At 30.1% G+C, this 24758-nt stretch overlaps 1 protein-coding gene across 4 annotated transcripts in view; it reads right to left on the bottom strand.

The window, feature by feature from the left end:
- The window catches only part of LOC107438758 (epidermal growth factor receptor), a 94648-nt gene that overhangs the window by 28179 nt on the left and 41711 nt on the right, over positions 1-24758 (bottom strand). The window contains exon 1 of one of the 4 annotated variants that reach the window (XM_043046341.2): positions 720-837. The exons of the other annotated variants lie outside the window; for them this stretch is intronic. The gene's annotated coding sequence lies outside the window, so the exon portion shown is untranslated. Of the gene's footprint in view, positions 1-719; positions 838-24758 lie in introns of those variants that run through there. 4 annotated transcript variants of the gene reach the window in all.

Genomic DNA, 24758 nt, shown 5'->3' with positions numbered 1-24758 from the left:
GAAACTAGATTGTTTTCAGTTTTTTTAATATACTATGCATATTATATATGATATAGGACATTACTTAACTATTTTTTTTTTAATAATTTAACCTTGCAATTCTTAGGTATGTGATTCCTTTAAAATTTAAAAGAATTAATTTTTTACTAACAGTAAAAACAGTTTTCGTAAGTGTAAAATATGGGGAAATTCATGATTCACCTGTTCAAGAGGGGGTTAGTATAGAGATAATTATTAATTGTTGTAAAATAATTCATTACTTTAACTTTCTCTTAATGTACCTTAAACTTACAATATTTAAAAATAATTTTTAAAATAAAAAATACATTATTTTGAGAGCATTAAATCCCATGAATACAAGAATTTTTTTCTTCTTAATTTTAGAATAAATAAAATCACACGTGGTCTTTATGTCACTTTAAAACACATTTGTAATAAATAATTACTTTATTAGTTAGAACTTAAATTCAAAACTCAAAGAACAATTAGCATATTATTCAATGCAGAATGAATTTTCCTAAACTTTAAACAGTCGCTGCAGAATATGATTTGAGTAGAGAAATTATTGAATTATATCTTAATAATATGCTTTGTCCTACAAAAGAAGAAGAAAAAATATCGATAACTTAAACTACGCACGTTACGTTTGGTTAATAAAGTTAAATATCTAATTAACTTATCACAAAAAATATAGCCTTCAAAATAATAATTACACTAACATTTTATTTACGACCTCAAAACGTAATAAGACATAAAGCGATAATAATAAATAAGATATCAATCAAGCAAAAGGTATTGTTCAGGATATAGCACGGAAGGTTATGCGTCTCCCAGAAAGAAGGGCGTCGCCATTGCTTTTATATCTCATTAGTTAATTGTACATTTCTTCTGAGATTTCAAGTCCGCAGTCATTGTTGTCATTTTCGTAACTGGCTACAATACTTAAATTAAAAATACAATGTCGATTCAGGAATTCAAGAAAAGTGGGCCACAGGATGTTTATAATACGATTTTTAAGTTTTTCCTTGTGCACATTAGTAAAAGGTTTCATAAAGATTATTTTATTTTGTACGTGATTTTATAAGCATAAAATGGCGATTTGTTTTCTCATTCGTTAAGATATGTTTCTTTAATTGGTTTTGATTTTTCTTTTGTATTTCTTTTTGTTAAAAATTATTCATGGGTTAAAAAGACATTTCCCCTCTCGAAGAAACTCGACTTGTCAAAGGGGCGAAGTTTTGGAGGAAAAATTCCAAGTATGATTTTAATTGTTTTTAGTTAACTTTCACAAATGGACTAATAGTGGAAAATTACTCAGTTTAACAATATCTATCTATGCACGTAAAATAGAAGGTTGTGTCTCCAATCAAAATTAGATACAAAACGCGTGGTAATTTCAGATTCTCACTTAATTTTCTCTGACATAATTTTAACAATACAGTTCTGCAATCAGCGGTTTTCAATAGGTAGTTAAATATTCTTAGATTTTTATAGTCTATTATAGTCTATTCTTATATTTTTGAGGTTTATCTTAGTTTTTATCAAAAATCTAAAAGCAGACCGTAATACAGTATAACTAAATTTTAAAAAATCTAAAAGATGACAAATGTGTAGACAATTACTGACTCAAAACTGAAGCATATTTATTTCTGTTGCTCTTAAGTTTGTTGGAAAATTCCATATAGAATTTCTAAAAATTATCAAGCGCGCTAGTACTGTCGAATAATATACTATAAAAAGTTTGTTAAGCACAAAAAAAAATCTATTAATAATTAACATAAAATCTAAGATGGCGAGGTAGAGGCCTCCTAAAGAAGATTTTCGATAAAATGGAAATTGTTAATAAATAAGGAAACATATTTTGCTTGGACTGTTTGTGGTTAAGATAAAATTACAATCTTAAAAAATATATTTTTTTAAAAATTGCAGTTTTAGGGTCGCAATAAAACCAGTTTTTATAATAATTGATAATAACTTCATTTGTCATTATTCCTTAGTATTTAAATAAAAAAAAAAATTTTTAATTTTAAAAAATTGTAAAAAATTTTTAAAAATTTTAAAAAAAAAGTACAAAAAATAACATTGTATTGACCAAATATATGTATTATGTTTCTCAAATAAAAAATTTAAGTGAAGTTTTACATACTATCCTTTTTTAAAAAGGGTTAAATTACAGCATGTTATGAGTGCTAGTTATATAAGTTTTTCCCTATAATTTTTGTCTGGAAAACAAGGAAAGCTGCACGTTATGCCTTAATACTTAATATAAATATAAATTTGGTACCGACCTTAAACAAGCAAATTAATTTTTTTACTACATTATAAATGAAAGAAAATATTAATCACCAAAAAAAAGTTAAAAAATAATACTTTCAAGGAGATAGATCATGAATAAATTAAATAAAGCAAACGAAATGAGAATTCCACCTTCATTTACAACCCCAAGTTAATAAAACATTTTTAAACCAAACAAATCAACAAACCAAAAATCTAAGAAGAAGAAAAACTTTCAGCTTACAGAAAATAATTCTATGTAAAAGAACCAACTGAATAAAGTAATTATACGAAATTAAAAATTATTATTTTCCAGGCTTTTTATTACGAGTACATTAAAAAGAATATAAGACCCTAAACCAGGCAACCACCAATCACTAGAAGCTTGAAAACAATGGAAAAATGAATTATTAAAAAAAAAAGAGAAAGCTACATTATCTTCCAAGAAACATGCCAAAGGAATGACATCAGACCGGTAAGCGATTCAAATCCCGTATCATAAAACGTTGAAAAAAGATTTCTTTCGACGTTTTATTATGACCGCAATCAAAAACTACCGAAGCTGGAAAAAAGGTTTATCTGCATTAACGATTCCGAAAGCCCATCTAATTGATGAGGATTTCAGAAGGCAGCTTTAATAAACCGACAGAAAAAAAAGTTTAATAACTGCAATTTTTTCCTCAACTTCAATCCCTCATTACAAGTTGACCTTTCCAAATCACCATCATGCCGAACCGGACTTCGTATGGAAAAGAACTCACCAATCGTAAGGGGACATTTCCAAATCAAATTTTAAACAAAAACCAAGAGGTTATTGGTATCTGTAAGTAGATGGTAAATGAAATGTGGCATGAAACGATAGTTAAAATAGAACAATTTTGCGCATTAGTGGGGCCGTGAAGATAGTATTTTATTTCGTAATGAAAATATGCTAAAAAGACATTCCAGTAGAATTGAGTGTTCTAGTTACAAATTGCGAGGAAAAATTTATCGTCAAATTTTAAATTCACCGACTAATTCGTAATAGTTAGTGAGGGAGAGTTATCAATTATATACTAAATTTGCATCAATTATAAACTAATCTATTACCCGATTTTTCTCTCTAAACGAATAATTAGACAAAAATACAAATGTGATCTGAAAAAGAACCACCTCAATCTGATTAAATCGAGTTTTTTTAATTAAATTAAAATTAACAGTTTATACAGTTTAACATTATTTAAAGTAAGGGACACAAATATGAAAAAAATAATTAAACATACCTATGCTCCCCAACCATACTGGACCCGTGGATTATGGTCAAGAATCGAATAAAACCTTGAGATCAGTTTTTCGAGACGAAGGACTAGTCCTCTAGTGAGATGTGGCATATATATATCATTTATTTAAATTAATTAATTCTTTATTTTACATAGAAAAAAATATGGATATCAATAGGGAAAAGATTTCGGAGAATGATATCTTAGAGCAGTGTTCCCCAACCCCCGGTCCGCGTATCAAATGGTACCGGGCCGCCCATTTCATTGAAACTAAATTTAAATTCCTAGGTTTATACCCCAAATTAAAAATATCAGTGTTGCAATAAAATTTTATTGATTTAAATAAAAGGGGTTCCCGAAGGTAGCGGCATCAATTTTTTTAATGTTTGTAATATATCATTGTCTTCGATTACCCCCAGATGGAACCGTCTCATTGCAAAGAAACAAGCTCAGGGTTCTCATTGATTTAACGTTCTAGTAAGTTAAAATGTTAAATCTCTTTATATTTATTTTTTGGTGAAACTGTATTTTATTTTGAAGCCATGCTTAANCATTTCTAAATAGAACAAGTTTGCCTATTTGTGGGGTTGTGAAGATAGTATTTTATTTAGCATGCTGAAAAAACGTTTTAGTTGAATTGGGTGTTCTGGTTATAAATTGTGAGGAAAAATTTATCGCCAAATTTTAAATTCTCCGACTAATTCGTAATAGTTAGCGAGAGAGAGTTATTAATTATATACTCAATTTGCTTCAATTATAAACTAATCTATGACATATTTTTTCTCTCTAAGCGAATAATTTGACTAACACACAAATGTGATCTGAAAAAGAACCTCCTCAATCTGATTAAATCGAGTTTTTTTTAATTAAATTAAAATTAACAGTTTAAGTAGTTTAACATTATTTAAAGTAAGGGACACAAATATGAAAAAATAATTAAATATACCTATGCTTCCCAACCATACTGGACCCGTGGAATATGGTCAAGAGTCGAATAAAACCTTGAGATCAGTTTTTCGAGACGAAGGACTAGTCCTCTAGTGAGATGTGGCATAAATTAATTAATACTTTATTTCACATAGAAAAAAATATGGATATCATTAGGGAAAAGATTTCGGAGAATGATATCTTAGAGGAAAAAGAGGATATAGTAACAAATTAATAAATACATAGGTAGTCCCTACCTTGATTTGAGGTATAATTAATGGCGGTACTAATATTTTGATGGAAAACACGGAAACCTTTCATTTAAATGTATTTGCACTTTTTGTGGCTATAAAAACCACAAAATTAGCAAACCCCTGAAATTGCATTTTTTTAGGGGTATTTCATCATGACAAACCACGAAAATCTTATTCAAATAGCTGCCAAAATCGATTTAGAAAAAGAGAAGAAAAAAAATAAAACTTAATAATTAATTTGCAAATTAAGAAATAATTTTGAATTCAATAAAACTTCATAAAATAAAAATTTTTAAGAAAAAAAAGTAAAAAAATTAAAAAATAAGATTCCGTGATATTTTTTAAAAAAATAACAAAAATGAAATAAAAGAAAAGAAAATATAAGTAAAATAAAGTTAATAAAAAAAATTACAATTCAAAATCAACATGTTAAACAAATTTATGTTTGATTTTGATGAGTGACTTCCCAATTAAATCAGCCATCATTATTTCTATCTGGAAACAAAGTGAAAGCATATTTGTAAATATTTTTTTCAACAATTTACTCCGTGAAAAAAGAAAATTATCGCTTGAAATATTAGATGTTCTTAATAAAAGAATAACATAATCGGATAGTAAACTAAAATAATTTAAAAATATTCGACTACGAACAGCAATAAAAAATTGATTTATTAAAAATAATTAACTATAAAACAAATGCAAAAAAATAAGTCTTAAAAATGCCATAAATCGTCCATTAAATATTTCTAAAAAAATAACGTTTAAACTGCACAATTGAACGAAAACATAACACTAGAATAAAATTAAAAACGCAAACACAGATGTTCATGTTTTTCCGTTTCCCAATAAAAACAAAAAACAAAAGAACTTTCTAAAGTCGCGTCAAATCTAATGTATATACTATGGATACTATCCCGAAAATAAAGGTAAAACAATTGGCGACAAAAACGCATCGCCAAATCCCTCGTCTAGGTAGGTAAATTCTAAATTACCATTTAATTTCTAATGGTTCCATCCTAGGAACAACAGGGCAGATGAAGTCTCCTGAAAGTTGTCGCGCCACATTGTTCCGTTCTGTTTTTTTAAGAAGATAACGTGATACTCGACCATCGGCCAGCATGTTGTGGGCCGCTGACCTTTTTTTCATCGGCTTGCCGACATCAGAGGGCAACGAGCTTCGTTTGGTTTGTATGTCTGTTTAGCTTGTAGATTCACTTGCGTGTAGATGCTAAGAAGAGAAAATCTTTTCTATGGAATAAAAGGGATTTACTTTTTTATTTATTTTTTAGAGGGAAGGGATAGTAGGCGTGTAGGTTTGATGGTTAGAAAGGAATGTACGCGTATGCACAGAGGGATAGGTAAGAAAAAGGTAGTTAGAGTTTTTATGATCGTATCCGTCTTTCAAATGATGTTTTGATCTTATATTCCTTATTATTTTAGGGATGAAGAATCTAAAACAAATTTTAAAAAAAAAATGGCGAAGAACGAGAAGAGTAAGTGTAGTTAGATTATAACTTTGTTAAGACGTTTAAACAAAGTTTATGGTATGATAACTCACGATGATTCATATTTTGAATAACAAAACAGAGAAACCTTAATGACTTTTTTTTTTTTTTTTTTTTTTTAAATAACGAAAATGAGATTTGATGTAAGCGAAACATTTGCGTCGGTTATGAATAAAGGAAATGTAGCATTTTCACGTCGGGCATGTTAACGTTGGTTTGTTCTGCGCAATTAATTACAAAACAATCTATATTCTCTTCCTCTAAGAACTTGCGCAGAACGTACCTATACGACGATTGCAAAAATGTTAAATCTCTCTAGGACTCTATCCTTAGGACTAGGAAATCTAATTTTACGGAATTCTGCAAGAGTTTAGATACCAGCCTTCGTAATGAGAGCTACAAAACTAATTCTTAAATTAACTGATTCATAATAACGCTTCATTTTAGTCATTTGTAGGTAATTCTAAATATTCTGATCGCTTAAGGAACAAAATCAATACAGGGTGGCCACTCAAATCAGATTTCAAATCTTAAAATTTCCAGGTTTTTGTTTCTTTTTTCTTATAAAGTATAGGATGTGTACAAGAAAAGTGTTTAGACTATAAAATATTTTATCCAACATGTTATTATTTTAACATATCATCTTGAAAAAAGTAATTTATTTTGACAGTTTGGCAAGATTTTTTATTTATTTTTTAATGTTTTGGTACAAAATTTTGAATCAAAAATCACATATTGATCAACAAAAGAGTAAAATTAAATATTAATATATAGTAAGTTCTTAAAAAAACTTTTTTTTAAAATTAAAATATGTTATAAAAGGTTAAAATGAAATAGAAAAAATTAGCATTAATGCAACAATTGTAACGATTTGTCGACAAATTTGTCGCTGTTAGCGATTGTAAAAAAAATTTGTGATTGGTTGGTTTGAATGGGAGTAGAAAAGCTTTCAGAAAAAGAATGCGATTATAAAATCCATTATTATTAAATTATAACCAACTAATTTTTGGAGAATTTTATAAAGTTAAAAATACAAAAACATTTTGTCAAAATAGAAAAAAAAATTACCACCAAAACATCGAACAAACTTGAGCCTTAATGGATTCAGCCCACGAACAGAATTTAAAAACAGAAGCTAATATCCTAATCCCTTTTTCCACCTCCACCAGAATCTTTCCTAAATTGCACAGTCCCATAGCGGTCAAAGGTTTCTACATTTGTTTAGCAACCGTGGGAGAATTTAATGTGGCATTCTAGTTTTAACAGAGCTGTAAAGGAGCAAATTTTGATGAAAGCTAAGTATCACTAAGTTGATGATATTTCAATTGTTTGGCGATGTATTTCCGTTAAAAAAAGTGGGTATAATGGATGAAATAATTTAAATTAAGACAATTAGTAAATAATTTAAATTAGTGAAACTAAAAAAATTATCAAAGAAAAAATTTCCAGCTTTACGTTAAAATTCCCTGATTTTTCCAGGTTTTTATCCAAATTTCCCTAATATTTCCAGGTTTTTTCCAGTATAAAAAAAATTCCCTGATAATTCCAGGTGGGTGGCCACCCTGTCAATACTACATCCTAGATTGATTTCAATCAAAAATTCAGAATTCTTGATTAAAAAAAAGTAAACATATAATGCTCTTTATCATGGTGATAATACAAATCTCATTATTCAATATTTTCAATATATATATACTATATATAATTTATAACCAGCGTTGAACAGCCAACCCACTTCTGGGTTTACGTCTCCGTAGCCTTGTAATTTTGAATCCAACCCAGAGAACGAGAGAACTCCTAAATCAAGCTTTAGGGCAAACGAGCCCTCGTGGAGGACTTTTGATGGAACTAACCCGCATTTGCATTACATGGAAAGGAAAATCTGCCGTTAACCCGACGGCAAGGGGATTCTAACCCATGATCCGTCTACCTCTGAGGATTTTTTACGCCAGCAATGTGGTCAGTGCAAGTCTGGAGGTCACCTTATTGGGAGGTGGACACTCTAACCGAGTTACCTCAGCTCTCTCTTTATATTTTATTCATTTATAATCGTCGTTGAACAACCGACCCGATTTTAAGTTGACAACTGCTAATATTCAAATCCATACCCTTGTAAATTTGAATCCAATCCAGAACACAAAGGAACTTCTAGATCAAATATTGCTGGTGTAATTTTCCCCCCCACGTTTAAGAAAATTTTGAGTACAATTTTTATTTAATATCAATCGTAAGCACTTACTCATACTCCAACCATTCGTTAGGAGTTACAAAAAATTTGAAAAGCTTATAGCAATAGAATGAAGAGATAAATGCATGTTTTTATTATTGTGTATCTTTGGACATCAACGATACTCGTACCAAAGCAGTACAGTAGCAAGCGAAGGCTTTGTTGCTAATAACAACGTTACCTGCAGGAACTTAATCAAAATTTGCAAAATCCCAACTAAATACAAAAAATCGTACCAACAATTTTCCAAATTTACAAGATTTTGTTGTCTGATATTGTTGTAATTTCGGATCAGCACATAATTGTGAACAAATGTTTCTTGTTCAAAACATAATGAAATTGAAATTTCATTGAAGATGAACTAATATATATTTAGTACAGCAGCATTAAAAAAAATTTTACCGTTGAAATGAGTCTACTTTTCCTTAAAGTGTTTCCGATTCGTTAAGATATAGACTAATCTAAATAGTTTGTTATTAAAATTATATAACATACCAATATCTAATTAATTAAAAATATAGATTTTTCTTAGATCTAGTTTAAGTTCAATTACGTTTGAATTCTTTTTTTAGATTTGAAAACTAATTAATACTTGGAAATGCACTAATTCCGTCCACTGTTCATATCCGTGCGATCGTGCCAATGTTCCAAATCAATATGCTCAAAGTTAAATAGAAAGCTGGGGGCACCGATGATGATAACGATCACCTTTTAAAGAGCCATTATTTCTATTAAATGAGACACGCGGAAGTTTAAAGGGTTTAATAAACTGACACAAACCGGATGTTAAATGGACCGCTGTCTAGTTTCTTTTCTCTTTTATCTCCAACAACTTTCTTTAAGCTTCAGAACAGTCTTTTAAATAGCCTCATTATCGGACACAAATAAGTTACACTCATCTTCGACCAGTAACAAGAGGCTAAGGTAAAACCAATAAGCCAATTTTCTGTAATGGCATGGGCTATTTTTAGATTCGATCGTAAATGTAGCATAATCGAAAACATCGTTTTCATACATAAAATATTCATTTAAAAAACAGAGTCAACCTTCTTCGATCTTAGTTTAAATTCATCTTAACTACAATTTCATTTCAAGTTCGCTGAAGGCATCAAAATTTAATAAATCAATTTATAATGCAAATAAAAGGGCTCGAGAAAAAACCTCAAAATATTTATGTTCCCTATCGTGCATGTTACTCTGCAAAACACACGCCAGAATGAAACTCATGCTCAAACATGCCCGATTGCAACTCGTGCCCAAGCACCTTTTTACGATGCATATTAGTGAACTCTTACGGAAGTACCTACTATTAGTTAAATAAAATCACATTAACACCATTATATCTACACCAACTTTTTTTTTAATTTTAAATATCGAAGTATAAAGTGTTTTTAACAAAAAATTATTGAACACAAAGCATTGAGGGATTGTTTCTCACAATTTTACTTTCATGGAGTAATACATGATTATTCATATAAAAGTAGCCCCTGATGGACACAATTTTTTTTCTTCCTATGGACAAAATGTTTGGTTTAAATAAACGCGCCTGATCATCAATTACAAACTGGCACGTAATTGAAATTTTGTGTTTAATAAGAAGTACCGGAAATAAAAATTAGAAGTTAATGCTTAATATGATGCTGAGTAACTCCAGAAAGTATATGAATGTGTGAAGCATTATTCAAACATAGATTTTTATATTAATTATATTTGAATAAATAAGAGTGAGATCGTGGATTCTATGCAGAACATGCACATTTCATTATCATCACTTCCATATTCGCTTATTTGAAAAAGTGAGCTTTTTCACCTATCAATGTAGATATCAAATATACTGAATTACTTATTTTATATTCCAGATATTGGTAATAGAAGAAATTTATTCTTTACAATCGGCAAATCAATATATTTAAATCAAGATATTTGAAAAGGTCTAGATGCTATCAATGCAATCGATCGTAAATTTTGATTATTTCTTATCAATTAATACGTGACGTGTTATTTTTAAAGCTATAAAATATTCGTAACATTTGTTTTTACATATAAGCTTTTTCTTTCCATAATAGAACTTAAGCAACGACAACAAAAATACATGTATTAAAAACATGCATTGTATTTTTATTTGATGACCACTGACTGCGCTGAGTTAAACTTTTATTTTATCTTGTACCTTGCTAAACTACTATTTTAATTTGAAGGGGGATTCTATTTGTTTGACTTAAAGTAGCAGGGCTGAATTTTTGTTAAGTAATTTTTTAATTGTGGTTTCGCATTTTTTTTTTTTTTTTTGCCGACCAATTAATAAACAATGTTTACCCGCCCATCCCGAAAAAATAGCCGATAGGCCTATAACCCCCCCTCCCCCCCAAAAAAAAGCATTACGACGAAATTATGAACGATTACTTAATTTTTAAACACTGAAATCGAAATTAAAAACTTTAAAAAAAAATTAATAAACTAACTCGGACGAGAAAAAGAAATAAAACTCTATTAAAAAGAGTTTCAAGAAATGTTTTCACACATGCAAAGTTACAAATTGCTCCATACTATCCCCTTACACTTTTAACTGAAAAAGGTCATCTAATGTAGTATCAATAACCAAGTTAAAAAGAAGCCACTTACAACAACGTGTAGAAAGCACGCTTGTCCTAAATTCGGTTTACAGACTTCAGCTTCAAAAACGTCGACCTACATAGCAAAGATACAATTCTGTTGCCAATCGATTTGACAACTTGCGAAGATCGTGGATATAACGGGAAGAAAAGCTGTGACTTCAAAATCAGTATCACATTTCGAAGTCGAAATGAACCTTAACAAGTCACTATCTTAAAACGTGTTTGCACTTAGAAAAGGTCAACGAAAGCCGAACCATTGTTTTGTTCCAACAAGGTCAAGCAATAAGACAATGATATAAAGGTCAGATGAAATTCATTATAAGGTTTGGTACAAATATCCACAGAACCAGTGGTGCATGTCCAATCCATAAACAACTTCGTACCAGAGATATTGGGAGACTGTTTACTGGTAATCGAATACAATGAAGATGGAGCACCACTAAGAGAAGAAATACGAAGCAAATTGCTTTCACCTTAGCTCTTGCAAATGACAAGCTTTAAAACAAAGAATCGTTTGAAAGAAACTTAACTTTACTTGGCTCTAAATATTATGTAAACAATTTGTCCATGATACTAAACTCAAATTATCAATTTTTGCTTCAGACAACAATTTATTTTCCAGAGCAAATCTCTTACAACTTTAGAATAAAAACGTCTGTTTTTTTGAGAAAACGTTTAGAACAATTTTGTGTTAAAATGCTTGCATTAAAAGAGAGCAAATAAAAAAAAAAATAGGATTGCTGGTTACAACTAATTCAGTAACTTCTCTATAACAGACATTTTAGCTTTCAATAAAATATTTTTTTAATATTTATTTCTGAAATAAATTTAATTTACATTTATTGCAAGCTTTCTTTTTTTCAGTAAATTCATTACTGTTGCTTTAATTACAACTAAAATAACCTATACTTTTAGTGTCTATTCAGTTTTAATTTTCTGCAATGAGACAATTACTCAGACATGAACTTCAATTAATACAAAACAATTTTCATAACTAATCCCTATTATCAAAGAACCAGAAAAACTCACTTGACATTTATAACTACAATCTAATTATTTATTATATAAGTATCCAAAGGTGATTTGTCTATTGTTTACGAAAAGTAGTATTCTCTTTTTTATCTTAGCCAGTTAAAGTCAATGTTCGAATAGTATTTCTATAAAACGCGATGCACGCGCTCGAACGTATCCTATTAGTTAATAATAACGACTATTGTCTACGAGACAATAAAAAAAAAATCAGGACGATACAATAAAGAGAAAGCAGAAATCTGGCAACAACTCGTTCGAGCATGGTAAAGAATACGAACGACTACTACCATGCTGCTCTGCCACAATTGACTCTAATGGAGCGGTTTGTTGCCACTAATTAAACGAAAAATAAAAGAACGTTCGAATTGAAAATAAAAAACGCTTAGTGCCTTTTTTTTTCCCTCTCAACCAACTGGACGCCTACACATCTATTTAGATTTGGTTTTTAAAAGCTGTTTAAGAAGAGAGGCGGATGATTATTAAAAACAAATGTCTCCTAAGCTATCATCGACTCTATCTTCCATTTACGCCTACGAAATGCGTAGTTGACACAGAGCAGCAACAAAAATTATTCTAAACAGCTTCCGTAAACAAGTTAAGCCGGTGCGATTCAGTAGTGAACGTCATGTTGCTTGTTGTGAGAATCTTCACGTAAATACAAAATATTCGCGTTAAAAGCATTGAAGCACTAAATCAATTAATTTTGTCATGTTTCTTTAGTTGTTTTAAATCAAAAGAGTTAAAAACATGTACGGCAGCAATCAAAGATGAAAAACTAGGGAAAAGGGCGTAATGTTTTTATTTCATTTAACTTCATTACCAAGAATATTTGCAAATTAAGGCTTAATTTGTAAATTAAGTAGGCTTCGTCGTAATATGAAATGATGCTGTTATGCGAATAATATGCTATTTTTTTTAACTGTTGTGAGTTTACAACTGTTGCTTCTGACTGTTAAGTCAAGTTTAGCCTCAGTATAGGCAATAAATCTGTTTAGGCTTAATTTGAAAATGGCGCAGAACGTCAAGATGGAGAAAAGCCACAATTTTGTGAAAATGAAAAGTGTTTGCAGTCCAATTTTTAAATATTAAAAAACTTACTCCAATCCTGCATTCCTGGGCTCATAAAAATTTTTAAAAAATGAGAATAAGGCAGTGATGTTGATAATTTTCACCTCGATGGAAAAATGTCGCAAATTGGCAATTTTTGAAAAAAGTTTAATAACTTTTAAAAATCACGGCAAGATTATATATATAGTTTAAAATCATCGCATTTCTTCAAATGTAAGGCACTTTAACTATGACTTTTTTTGTTTTTCTTGGCGACAGAGCTTCGAAAAACAGTATTAAGGTTTTTCTTTTCTTGAAGCTACAAAGGAAAAATAAAAACACAAGGGATGGGTTACATTGAATTATCATGGTATAATTCATACCATGCAGTGCCAGATTTATCATAAAGCCCGAGATGTCTAAGGCCTAGGGATGTTACAAATAATTATTTGTGTTTTTCCTTAAAAATTGTCAATTAGAGTTATGAGTTAACAAAAATTAAAATAAATATAAGCTCGAATTTATTAATACATCGTAATTTATTTGTGCTATAATTAATTTAAAAGCATTTCATAACTAAACAACATCCAAATTTAGTTTAAAGTAACGCTTAGGGCCCCTCATTGACTAACTTAAATGACCAACAGCTTCTCGGCAATTTAGATTGAATTGTTTTAAGTCACAAGGGGTATTCTAATAATATAATACAATATAGAATGCCGATTTATATATAATATATTATACCGACATAAATTTTCAAGAGAAGAGAAGAGGGAAAAGTGCCCAGAAGAGCTTAGATAGCTCTACTTTGTCCTTGGATGCCCCTGCTTTTAAAACCCTACATCTCAGGTACAGGCCAAGGCTAACCTAAGTCCTCCCTAGGTCTTCTATAACAGCAATGTCAGCTCTACCAACACTTACTCTAGGTGGTTATGGCTCTACCTACGTAACCCAAAGCTTCGTCTGCTTAAATTTCGACACAATAACTTAAATCACCGAACAATATTTTAATGTTTTCTAACATATGATATAATTTTTACGTGGTTGAAGTTAGGTGTACTTTATTTTGGTAAGAAATTGCTAACTTTAATTTCTCAGAGCTATTAATCTCTATACAGGTTATTAACATTTTCCCTTTTACTTTATAATAAATCGCACTACTAATTTACACTTCATTAATTGTACTGTTACTTCAGATTAAATCGTACTCCCTAAATGGGAGGTGTTAATTTTTTTTAAAACTTAAATACATCAGAAATGTAACAAGACAAGAAAGATATTACATTAGCGTGTAGAGAGGGTGAGAAGGGGGAAACGGCCCCCAGGCATCTAGCCAAAACGGCACCTAAGCAACCATAAAGGACCCTAAAACGTTGAATTTCTTTACTTTTTATTATGAAATGAAGTTCGTTAGTTGATAAATATCTGGCCCTAGAAAAATATGTTACGAAAAATTAACGGTTTTCAACTTAAGAAGTTTTTTTTCCGTTTATTTATTTATTCTGCCTCTTTCGGTAGTAACACTCCGTTTTTAAGGGGGCATCTAATCGTACAGCTCTCCTGATTAGCCCTTCATATTGGTAGGATTATATTTGTTTCTAAAATAAGAAAAAAGGTAGTAGAAATAATCATTCATCAAAAACAGCGAAGCGGCTAAGACGAATTTTATACATTCCTTTTAACATTCCCTGGAAAACATTCTGAACTTTCTCTTTCAGAATCAATGAAAAACGTGACTTAGCTACTGATTTCATAAAAGCTACTCAATTTGAATGACTTCTTTTTTAAAAAAAAAATAATAATAAAACTTATGCACTATTTGCAAGCGAACCTTTTAATACTAAGCAGTAAAAATTCAAGGTCAAATTTTAGAGAAATAATCCTACTCATAAAAATTATAAGTATACAATTCAGTTGAACATTAAATATGTATCATTCGGATTTTAAAAAAGTTCCCCCTTACTTTCTTGCAAGAAAGGTTACGTCACAGAATTCAAAAGAATCCTATTGGTGAAGATCGTGTCACATGATCTGTGCGTGAGGCCCCGCGGGTGCGGATGCTTCATCTTCCCACGGCAGCCTGACCGCGGAAAAACATTTTTAATAGCAGTTATATTCCCATCTTTATATCGTGTACAGATTTTTTTTTTCAACCCCTCTTCCATGCCCCAAAATGTAGAAGACCTTCACAAAAACAACAAAGGAACTGTAATGAATGGAAACAAAAAGCTCACGAAAATGAAACCATGTTCAACAGTTATGGCTATTTTATTTCTTTTGTTTTTAAACGTTATCGCAGCAAACGATTTTGCGGTCGAAACTGCAAACGATGGCAATCTCAAATGTGATCTTGTCTGTCACTTTCCGTGTTTGGCAGCGAAGCTCAAATGATTCAATAAAAATAAGCACCATATTCTACAAAACGTAATTCAGTCTGCGGAAAGAGTTAAACGTTGTTTCTATAAACAAATAAATATTTTAGGAAAAAAACAATATTTATAAATCCGTGCCAATGTAAGAAGTGTTTTTTGCGAATTACATAATAAAGCACAATAAAAGCTACGTAATTAATACGAAAAATGTAATGAAATAAAATTATAAAATGTGTTACATAAAGAAAGAACTTGACTTTGATTAAACGTTTAGCTTACTTTTACAGAGTTAACGATTTTGGGAAATAATAAAATTAAAAAATTTTTAACGACGAAGTGAGATAAGTAGTTCTTACGAATAGAAATATCTAACATGAATGTTGGAAAAATTGGCACAACAAATGTCCTTTTTATTTAGGCTCATTTTACTTCGTTTTAAAACAAGACAATGTTAAGTCGATTATCTTTAAAAATAGGACAATAAGCCTCTTAGTTTTAAATCTCTTAACGATCAGGAATAACGAAATCTCTTAATGACTATCATTATTACATATTTTTAACTGTATCTTTATTTATTAATTATATCTAGCATTTTTATAGATTTATTTATGAAAGAACAGGCACAGGCAGCGACGTAGCCGAAAGGATATAATGGCTATACTTGTAGTAACAAAATGTCGGAATTTATCGAACAGTTATTGATTATTTTCATACAGGTTTGTTATTGGACAGATTAATGAAGTCTTAAATATTTGATTTAAGGGAGAGCAAAATGGCATTATAAATTCTTCCTCAACGTGCACAATTTGCACGAAATCAGTCGAATCGTTTCCGAGCAGTGGCGTACGCAAGGGAGGGGTTTAAACACCCCCCTTGAGCTCAGACAAAATGGCAAAAATAAAAATTTTAGTAGAAATTAAACGAGCTATTATTTTTTAAGGCTATATATTTTTATGTGCCTTATGCCTACTTTTTTTTCTCATGGTATTTCTCAGAATACCGAAAAAACATTTACCATAATAGGGTTGTACTTTTGAAACCAAAATCACGTGATATATATATATTTGCTGTTCTTGGATCTTTAGGATGTCAAAAGGCAAGAATTTAACAATTTTTAATTACTTTGAGAAAAAATCACGACCTGAATTTAGTGAGGTGACAGCATCTAATACCAATATAAGTTTTTCTGTTGTACAGAAATGTGATACTTCCGTTGAAGAAAACGTAGCATAACAAAATCTGATGAATGTGAAAGTGGCCCTCAAAGTGTTACTTCCCACCCATATGACATTGAACTTTTTTCAGAAGATATTACATTATGTTCTTAAACTTAAAAAATCAAATCAAAATTTAACTAAACAATGTTGTTTAAATAAAAAGTCAAAATTGTCTAGCTGTCTAAATTAGGGAAATAATAGTGCTTTATTACAGACTCGAATTTCTTTTAGTAGTTTCAGAAAATTATGAACACCCCCCTTGAAAAAATTCTGCGTACGCCACTGTTTCCGAGTAATAAGATTTTTAAAAAGGCATTTAATTAAAATGTGAATTTTATCTCAAGAACATTTAAACCAATTTCGTTCGAATTTTTATTTTTTATTTTTTTTTTTTAGTTATTTAAAATTGTTTACTTTAAAATGGAGTAAAAATATGTATGTCTCACAAATCAACATTTTTTTCAATTATTACTATTAAATAAAATGATAAAAAATACATCATGAAATGTTTCTTACATGTAATTATTTTTAAATAAGCAAAATTCATTATGATGGTGTTTAAAATTATTTGCTTAAAAAGTTTTTGAGTTCTAGAGAACCATGCAAAAAGTTAAATTTACATTTAAGGGTCCTTACTCTCAACTACTTTCCTGTCGAAACTATTGAACCTATTTTTCAGGAACCTATATTTCTCCCTATTTCGAAGGTCAAAAATTCTAATCCTTCGATAAAAAGTTATCTTTAATCAAAGTAAGTACATTTTTGGTGCCTGATTTCTTAACTTAAAATATCGTCTGCACTAATAGAATAAATTCCTCAAACGATTAAGATTGAGTCTTAATATGTGAAAATCCGATGAATAAATTAAAAGTTACAAAGGGTGTTCACTTTTTATTTTATTTTATTTTGTGCACTACGTTTAATTCCAGTTGCTTAACGTCCTTCTACAAATTTAAAGAATATACAGAAGCCAACCCGTTGAAAAAAGTATTGTGTGAAAACGATAACTGCTTTTCTTAAATAATAATTCATATATCAAACAGCGAAATTATTTAATTCTTAGTTTGATTCGATTTTTTTTTCTTCAACAAAAACAAGTTCTTTAATAAATAAGAAGTGAAGATTATAAAAAAAAAAAAATCTATAAGAAACAGAATCATTTTCGCTTCAAGAAAATAAAACGTCGTGACCCGAAAGTTGCCAAAACGCAAAAGATAAATCATGAAGTACACTCTTAACTAGAAATATTCAAGCCGAGTATCACGATCTCGAAACTGATATTTTTTTATTTTATTATTATTTACCAACGCCTTCCAGCGCTAACCTATCTCGGGAGGGAGGGGAAGGGGGCAGTTACCTCCCTCCAAGAAGCTGGTATGAATTTGGTCTAGAAATATTTTTCTCATTTTTTTTCTCTCTATCCAAACTTATATTATTCTCTTTGTGTTGAGACGAGAAGGAAAAAAATAAGAAAAAAACTGGGGGAACGAGTGGAGGGGAGGGGGAGGAATAGAACTCGGTTGTGCAAAGAGACAGCTTCAAATTGTGCTTTGAACAAATGCTCAGTTGGCATTCTTTTTTTAGCAGTTATTCCATATTTTTGTTCAAAATATTCCACAGAAATTTTTCTCGTCTTTATTCTATTTACTGTACCGTAAATTTTTTGAATGCATTCCAGACGATTAGATTTCGGAAATCCCAAACACAGGAATTCTTTTCTGCTTGGAGTATTGTGTTTATTTTTAAAGAGCAGTTTTTAAGATGTTGGCTGTCTCTAAAAGTTCCATTTACGGACGAGATATTTTTGCAACAAACATGGAGAAAGACAAAAAATAAATGGCGAATAACTGTAATCGTAAAAATATTTTGATACAAAGAAGCTAAAAAATAAGATAAAGAGAGAGAGAAACTAAAGAACAATTATTGAAAAACTTGCATAGTTATAATACTGGACATTTACTACTTTCAAAGTCTTGTTGTGAGAAAACCATACTTAATTTATACAGTTTTTTAGTATCAATCGAGAGACCATTTTCATCAGATAGATACAGCAGATTTAAATTTAAATGCTCAATCACTTAAGAGCTTACCACTATGAACGAATCGTCTTTTCAATAAAGTGAGTGGAAAAAATTTCAAATTATTGTAGCAATTAAATTAATTTATTATAAGCATTTCGTTCGCTAGATGAAACTAAACATAAAAAATAAAATAAGAAATAAATATAAATAACATAAAAAATAAATATAAATGCTTAAATATGAAATTTTTTTTTACCTTTTCATTATTTTAAAAAAATAGAGGCAGCTAACTCGAGATGTAACACTTAATAAAAATTTAAATGTACAAAATATTCTTTTCATTTCGGCTTTTTATTATTACAGTAGAAAGGAAGAAAAAAAAAACGAAACCATAAATAGTTAAACTGTGTTAATGAAGCTGAGTTAAATGTCAAATTTATTGCTACAAGCGTTGAAATAGGCTAATAACTGAGATAAAATTCGGTTTCACTGTTTCGTTGAAAAAACGAGATAAAAACAAAGGCAGAAAGGGAGGGTTTTTCCAAAGCACGGCTCATCTTCACTGTGTAATAACTTTTTAGGAGAACCGATTTTTTGCGTGATTGATTTCTCAAAATATAGTAATCATCAAAATGTAACAGGTGCAGGTTAATCAATAATCCACTTTTTTGTAAAAAAAAAATGGTCAAAAACCGTTCTATCTTGGTTTTCAACCGTTCAATGACAGGAGGGGAAAAAAACACTGGAAAAATGTAGGAAAGATAATAATCAGGTATAATGAGGAAAAGAAAACTTTAAGAAAGGTTTAGGCAAATGAAAACTTACTGTGAAAAGCTTAACACAAAAAGTAACTCCAATTATAAAAAATAATAATAAAGTTGTAAAAGTGATTTTACCATTCTAGTAAATAAGAAAAGAAGCAACAAATTAAATAAAGTTAAAACGAAACTATAAGTCTAAGTTATTATCTATGTGTACCAAAGTTTGACTAGTCCTCAAAATAACTTCTGTGCGCTTTCATCATTTACGTATGCGAATCATTTACATATTGACATTCGCAAACTTAAAAGATACAAAACTTATTTTTTTAAAAATCGAACTATTCTCATAATCATTGTTTAACTGTTTGACGTCATTTACATTTAATCCCATTTTTAGAAACTTTCCTTTAAGTTTAAAAAATCACAAACATGACATTCGTAATTGAGAAAATTTCCTTTCTGTTAACGAGGATACTTATGCGTTTAGTAGAAAAAATTAATAAAAAATAATAATTCAAAAAGTGCCATTAGGAACAACAATGACAAATCAAATTGATGTGCCCGTTTGAATTTGAAACAAGTATATATTTTAATCATATATTATTTTATATCAAATGACTAATGAAATAACACATGCAGAGAAATACAAATTTAAAGACGGTTACAAAAATACGAATCGTTGTGGTACGCCATGTACAAATCCAGTTTATGACGTCAAAATTCAACCCTAGTAAAAAAACGACATTTTTTTCTTATCTTACTTAAACTCGAAGTATAATAATAAAATAAATATATAAATATTTTTTTTATATCCCTTTTATAAAATTGTATGTATCACAATCTCACTGCATATAATTTCGGCTGACATATTTCAGTACGGACAAAAACACTGTTGTATAAGTAATCACTTCAGCCGTATAACGAATACAGGAGATTTATGCAATTATGCATACTTTAGCCATGCATAAACTAAAGCGTCAACTTCAAACCTCCAATATAAAAATCCTAAAAAGGTTGCGAGCAGGGGGAAAGGTGTGAATAAATAAAACATGAGGCTATCACCCCCTTAACTATCCTAAACCGGTTTCTGAGAAAGCAAAAGATCGTCTGCAAAAATGACGAGGGGGGGAGAGGGCTGTTCCATTGGGCAGGGAGGGATGCAACTAATCACCCGACTCCTCACAGAGAGTAACTTTCATCTATGGGAATCGTTGAGTAAAGGATTCTCAGATGAGGCAAAAGATTCTTTATTCTTGTTCGTTCCATTTTTTTTATTATTTAACCCTACTACACGTCTTTTTAGTTGTTCGCTTTTTTTTAAAAAAAATTTGTTTCGTTTATCATGATTTTATTTTTTAAAAAGAAGAAAATTCAAAGTTCGAAAGAGGTGGGAATTCCATGAGAAGGTGCGTTCTACAGGTGCGGTTGCGGTAAAGAGAGAATGCTTTTTTTTTTCGGCCCTTTTTTTTATAAATACATAAGTAGGTTTCCATCGCAGAGTCGGAATACTTGAAGGGGATAAACTTTTCATTTCACCGCGGGTGAGAAGTACTGCTTCTAAGTATATATTGTTATATTTATCTATACTCAAAACCCCTAGAACAGGTTTCTCAAAATCATATGAAATATATGTACTAAATACTTACCTAAAACCAAACTTTGACTTGTAACAGGTTTTTAAATTCATATAAAACATGTTCTCGTAGTGTTTTAAACGTTGTTCTAAATGCCATCAGAAAACTGGACAATAAAATAAAAATACAACCAACGTTATGAATATCCTCAACAGAGTTCTGGCTAAGAATAAAATGGGTAGGGGCACTTTGAATTTTGAAAGGGCACTAACTTAATACCATAAAAATGTATCAAATTCTATAATATATTATGTAATAACTGATTTTGATCCTCAACAGTTTTTAAATTACACCTTTATACTGTTTTATGTATACATTTCAAAAAGTAATTCTCACGCATTATCAAAACAGGAGAAAAATTTGCATTTTAAAAAAAATAAAAAAAGTAATTAAAGGCATGCTTAAAAACAATCCCGAGCATGATTTATTTTAAAATAAAAATTATGAAAAAATTAGCATTTAAAGATACATTTTTTAAAAAAAGTACATTTATTTAAATTCGGGTGTATTTATTTAAAATCACTTAAAAATTCATTAATATACCGCCTGAAAAAAAAAGAGAAACTTTAACCAGTTGAAAATAATCCAAACAAACTAAATATTTCTAACAGTAATCTGAATTCAAACACAAATAATTAACACAAAAATTTTACCAATCTGTAATTACTATTTAAGCAGTGAGTTACTTTTTTTAAAAAATGGAATATACCCCGGACAGTTAAATAATATTCAATTATGAATACAGTGTTTTTAAGGGATGGCGGCTTATTTTTACACAAAGGGCAAAGAGGGCGCATTTATAGGGATCAAAGAGCAGATAGGGCGGGTCGTCCTTCCAAAACCGCTTAGGGAGAACTATGTCCTTAATAAGAAAAGATGTTAAAAATAACAAATTAAAACGTGGCGCCAGAAATTGCTTAAGCGCCTAATGTTCTATAGCTAAACTAGAAAATGTAGACCATTCTCTCTGTAGACCATTCGGGCATTAAGAAAAAATATCAAATATATTGCAATACTATTCTTAGAATGAAAGAAAAACTTAAGCATCTTTACAGTAGCGGCATTACATTACATATTTATTAAATAATCTACTAATTAATATGCTCATTAATTTATTTAATATTATATTGAAATGTACTGTTTTGATTAATGAGCATAGTAAAAAATAAATAAGAATACAATAAATTTGGTACATTATTTTGAATCTCAACTGCGCACACGAATTTTCAAAACTTCTTTCAAAAATATGTTTTCAACGTATTAATTTAGACTAAAAAGTAACATTTTCACTGAAAAATAAAAGTCTGTACATTTTACAACAAAAAAAAAATTCAGAATTCAGAGTTATTTGAATATTTGATACCCATGTCTACAGAACTGCCCATAACTAATATCCTTGATATGAAAATATGTTCAAAATAACACATTAAAGACGTGGTGCCAGAAATTGTTTAAACATCTAATGTTCAATAGTTTAGAAAATGTAGACCATTTTCTAGTTCCGTGATCTCGGGGTCGACCCTCCATTTAACTAAAGGTCATGTATAAGCAAGACACCCTCTCATTTTACCCTCCCATTGAGGTACAGGTACGTCGATACCCCCCACAGAAATAGGGGCCCACCCTAAATCCCCCCAAATGTTCCCTCTAGCATGAAAGTAGGGTGCTTTACCTGAGAAGAGGTTACAAATGATTCGGATTTTTCGGAAACTTTCTCCCATCGGCATGATTGAAACTCAAAGAAGGCGCCAAAAAAATAAGCAGGTTTCTAATGTAATAAAACTATGATGAATTGAGACAAATAGAGGCACTGCGAGCTTACAAAAGAAATATACAAATCAAGAGAATTGATGAAGTATAATCATTTTTACAGGTAATAATTATAACCGCGATAGTAGAATACTTAAGGAATGGATCTGCAGAACTATTTTCATTTGTTTGCGACCTCGATCAGAGATTATTACATAAATTCTGGTTAATCTCTAACAAAATTTGCAAATGTTCTTAAAAATTATGCATCAAAACTTAATATTTAAATTGAATTTTATGAAATGACAGTAAAAAATGGAATAAATTTGTATACAATTAAGCCAATTAGTAGAAAAAAAGTCAGTTACTTTTTGTTCCTTGCGGTGTTCTCTCAATTCAGCAGCATTTTTTTTNTTTTTTTTTTTTTTTACAAATAAGTTAAGAGATATTTTAAAAAGGAGTCTCAGCAATCTCCCACATTTCTTGTTAGGTTTTTTGAAATTAAAAAAATTAAGAATAAAATATAAAAATAAACTACCGTGAGGGAGGACTTCTGCAAAGAAATTTCTAAAACTTTAATGTACTAGGATAGGAAAATTTAAACTTTACAAGTAAAATTTATCAGACATAACATTTTGGAAACTTTCTATCACCAGCATAATTAAAACTAAAAAAAGACGCAAAAAATAATAATAAGCAGGTTCATGCTGTAATAAATCTGTGATAAATTGTGGGAATAGCGCATTAATATACAAATTAAAGGCAAGGTGTTATAGGTGTTAAAGGCAAGGTGTTCAACGACGGTTATAAAATAAAAAAGGTGTTATGGTTTCAATTCTAAGAAACAAGAATATTCTTTTGTGCCTCTTACCTCCTGAGCAGACACTAAGAACGGTCCTTGTTTATAGAACAGAAATTATAGTATGTTCATTTCTGTACTTTTATTTCTACTTTATTCACGTTGTATTTTGCTTTAGTCAACATTAAACAAGATATATTTTATCCTTTTTGGATATTATACAATATACAGCATCAAAGAACAAGTAAAGGGACATAAGTGAAATGTAAAACTTAATAGGCAACACAGCTCAAATAAGCCTTTGATCTTTAAAAACAGCCGACTTATACAACAACTATACAATATTATTAAGGGACTCATTAAAATAATTACCATCCAGAACAAGTATTGGGAGACATAGGTGAAATGTATATGCTAAAAGACAAAAAACCTCGAATAAGGCCTGATCTTTAAAATCTGCCGTCTTATACAACTATATAAGGTTACAAAGTGACTCATTAAAATAATCAGCATTCTGGGACAAAAATTCGAAGACAAAACAGTATTTCTCTATCAACAGGGGTGGGCCCACATTACGGATCCCAAATAGTATAACAACAACCATCATCCTTTAGTTTACAGATAGCTGGATTATCTAATGTTTAGTCTGCATGGGATAAGGAAAATAACAATTAAAAAAAAGACTGATTTTGCAGGGTCTAGCCTGAAAAGGGCCCCTCAACTGAAGCAGTTCGCAGAAAAGTATCTCAAAAAGCTCTTTTTCCTCGTATATAGAAAGAATGCGGGGGCCAAAAGACCTTCTGAAATGCGACACCCCTGGGAATCAAAGAATTCTAAGCACTCTGAGAGCCTATCTCTAATAAGGTGGTTAATAAGAAGCAAGGATACTGATGCCAGATTTACCAACTCATCCATTAAAACCTTCACTTTTTTCTTCCCNTATCAACAGGGGTGGGCCCACATTGCGGATTCCAAATAGTATAACAATAACCATCATCCTTTAGTTTACAGATAACTGGATTATCTAATGTTTAGTCTGCATGGATAAGGAAAATAACAATAAAA

This window comes from Parasteatoda tepidariorum, chromosome 9 (genome assembly GCF_043381705.1).
Source record: "Parasteatoda tepidariorum isolate YZ-2023 chromosome 9, CAS_Ptep_4.0, whole genome shotgun sequence".
In the NCBI taxonomy this organism is placed as follows: domain Eukaryota; kingdom Metazoa; phylum Arthropoda; class Arachnida; order Araneae; family Theridiidae; genus Parasteatoda; species Parasteatoda tepidariorum.
This window is presented reverse-complemented; position numbering and strand designations above follow the sequence as displayed.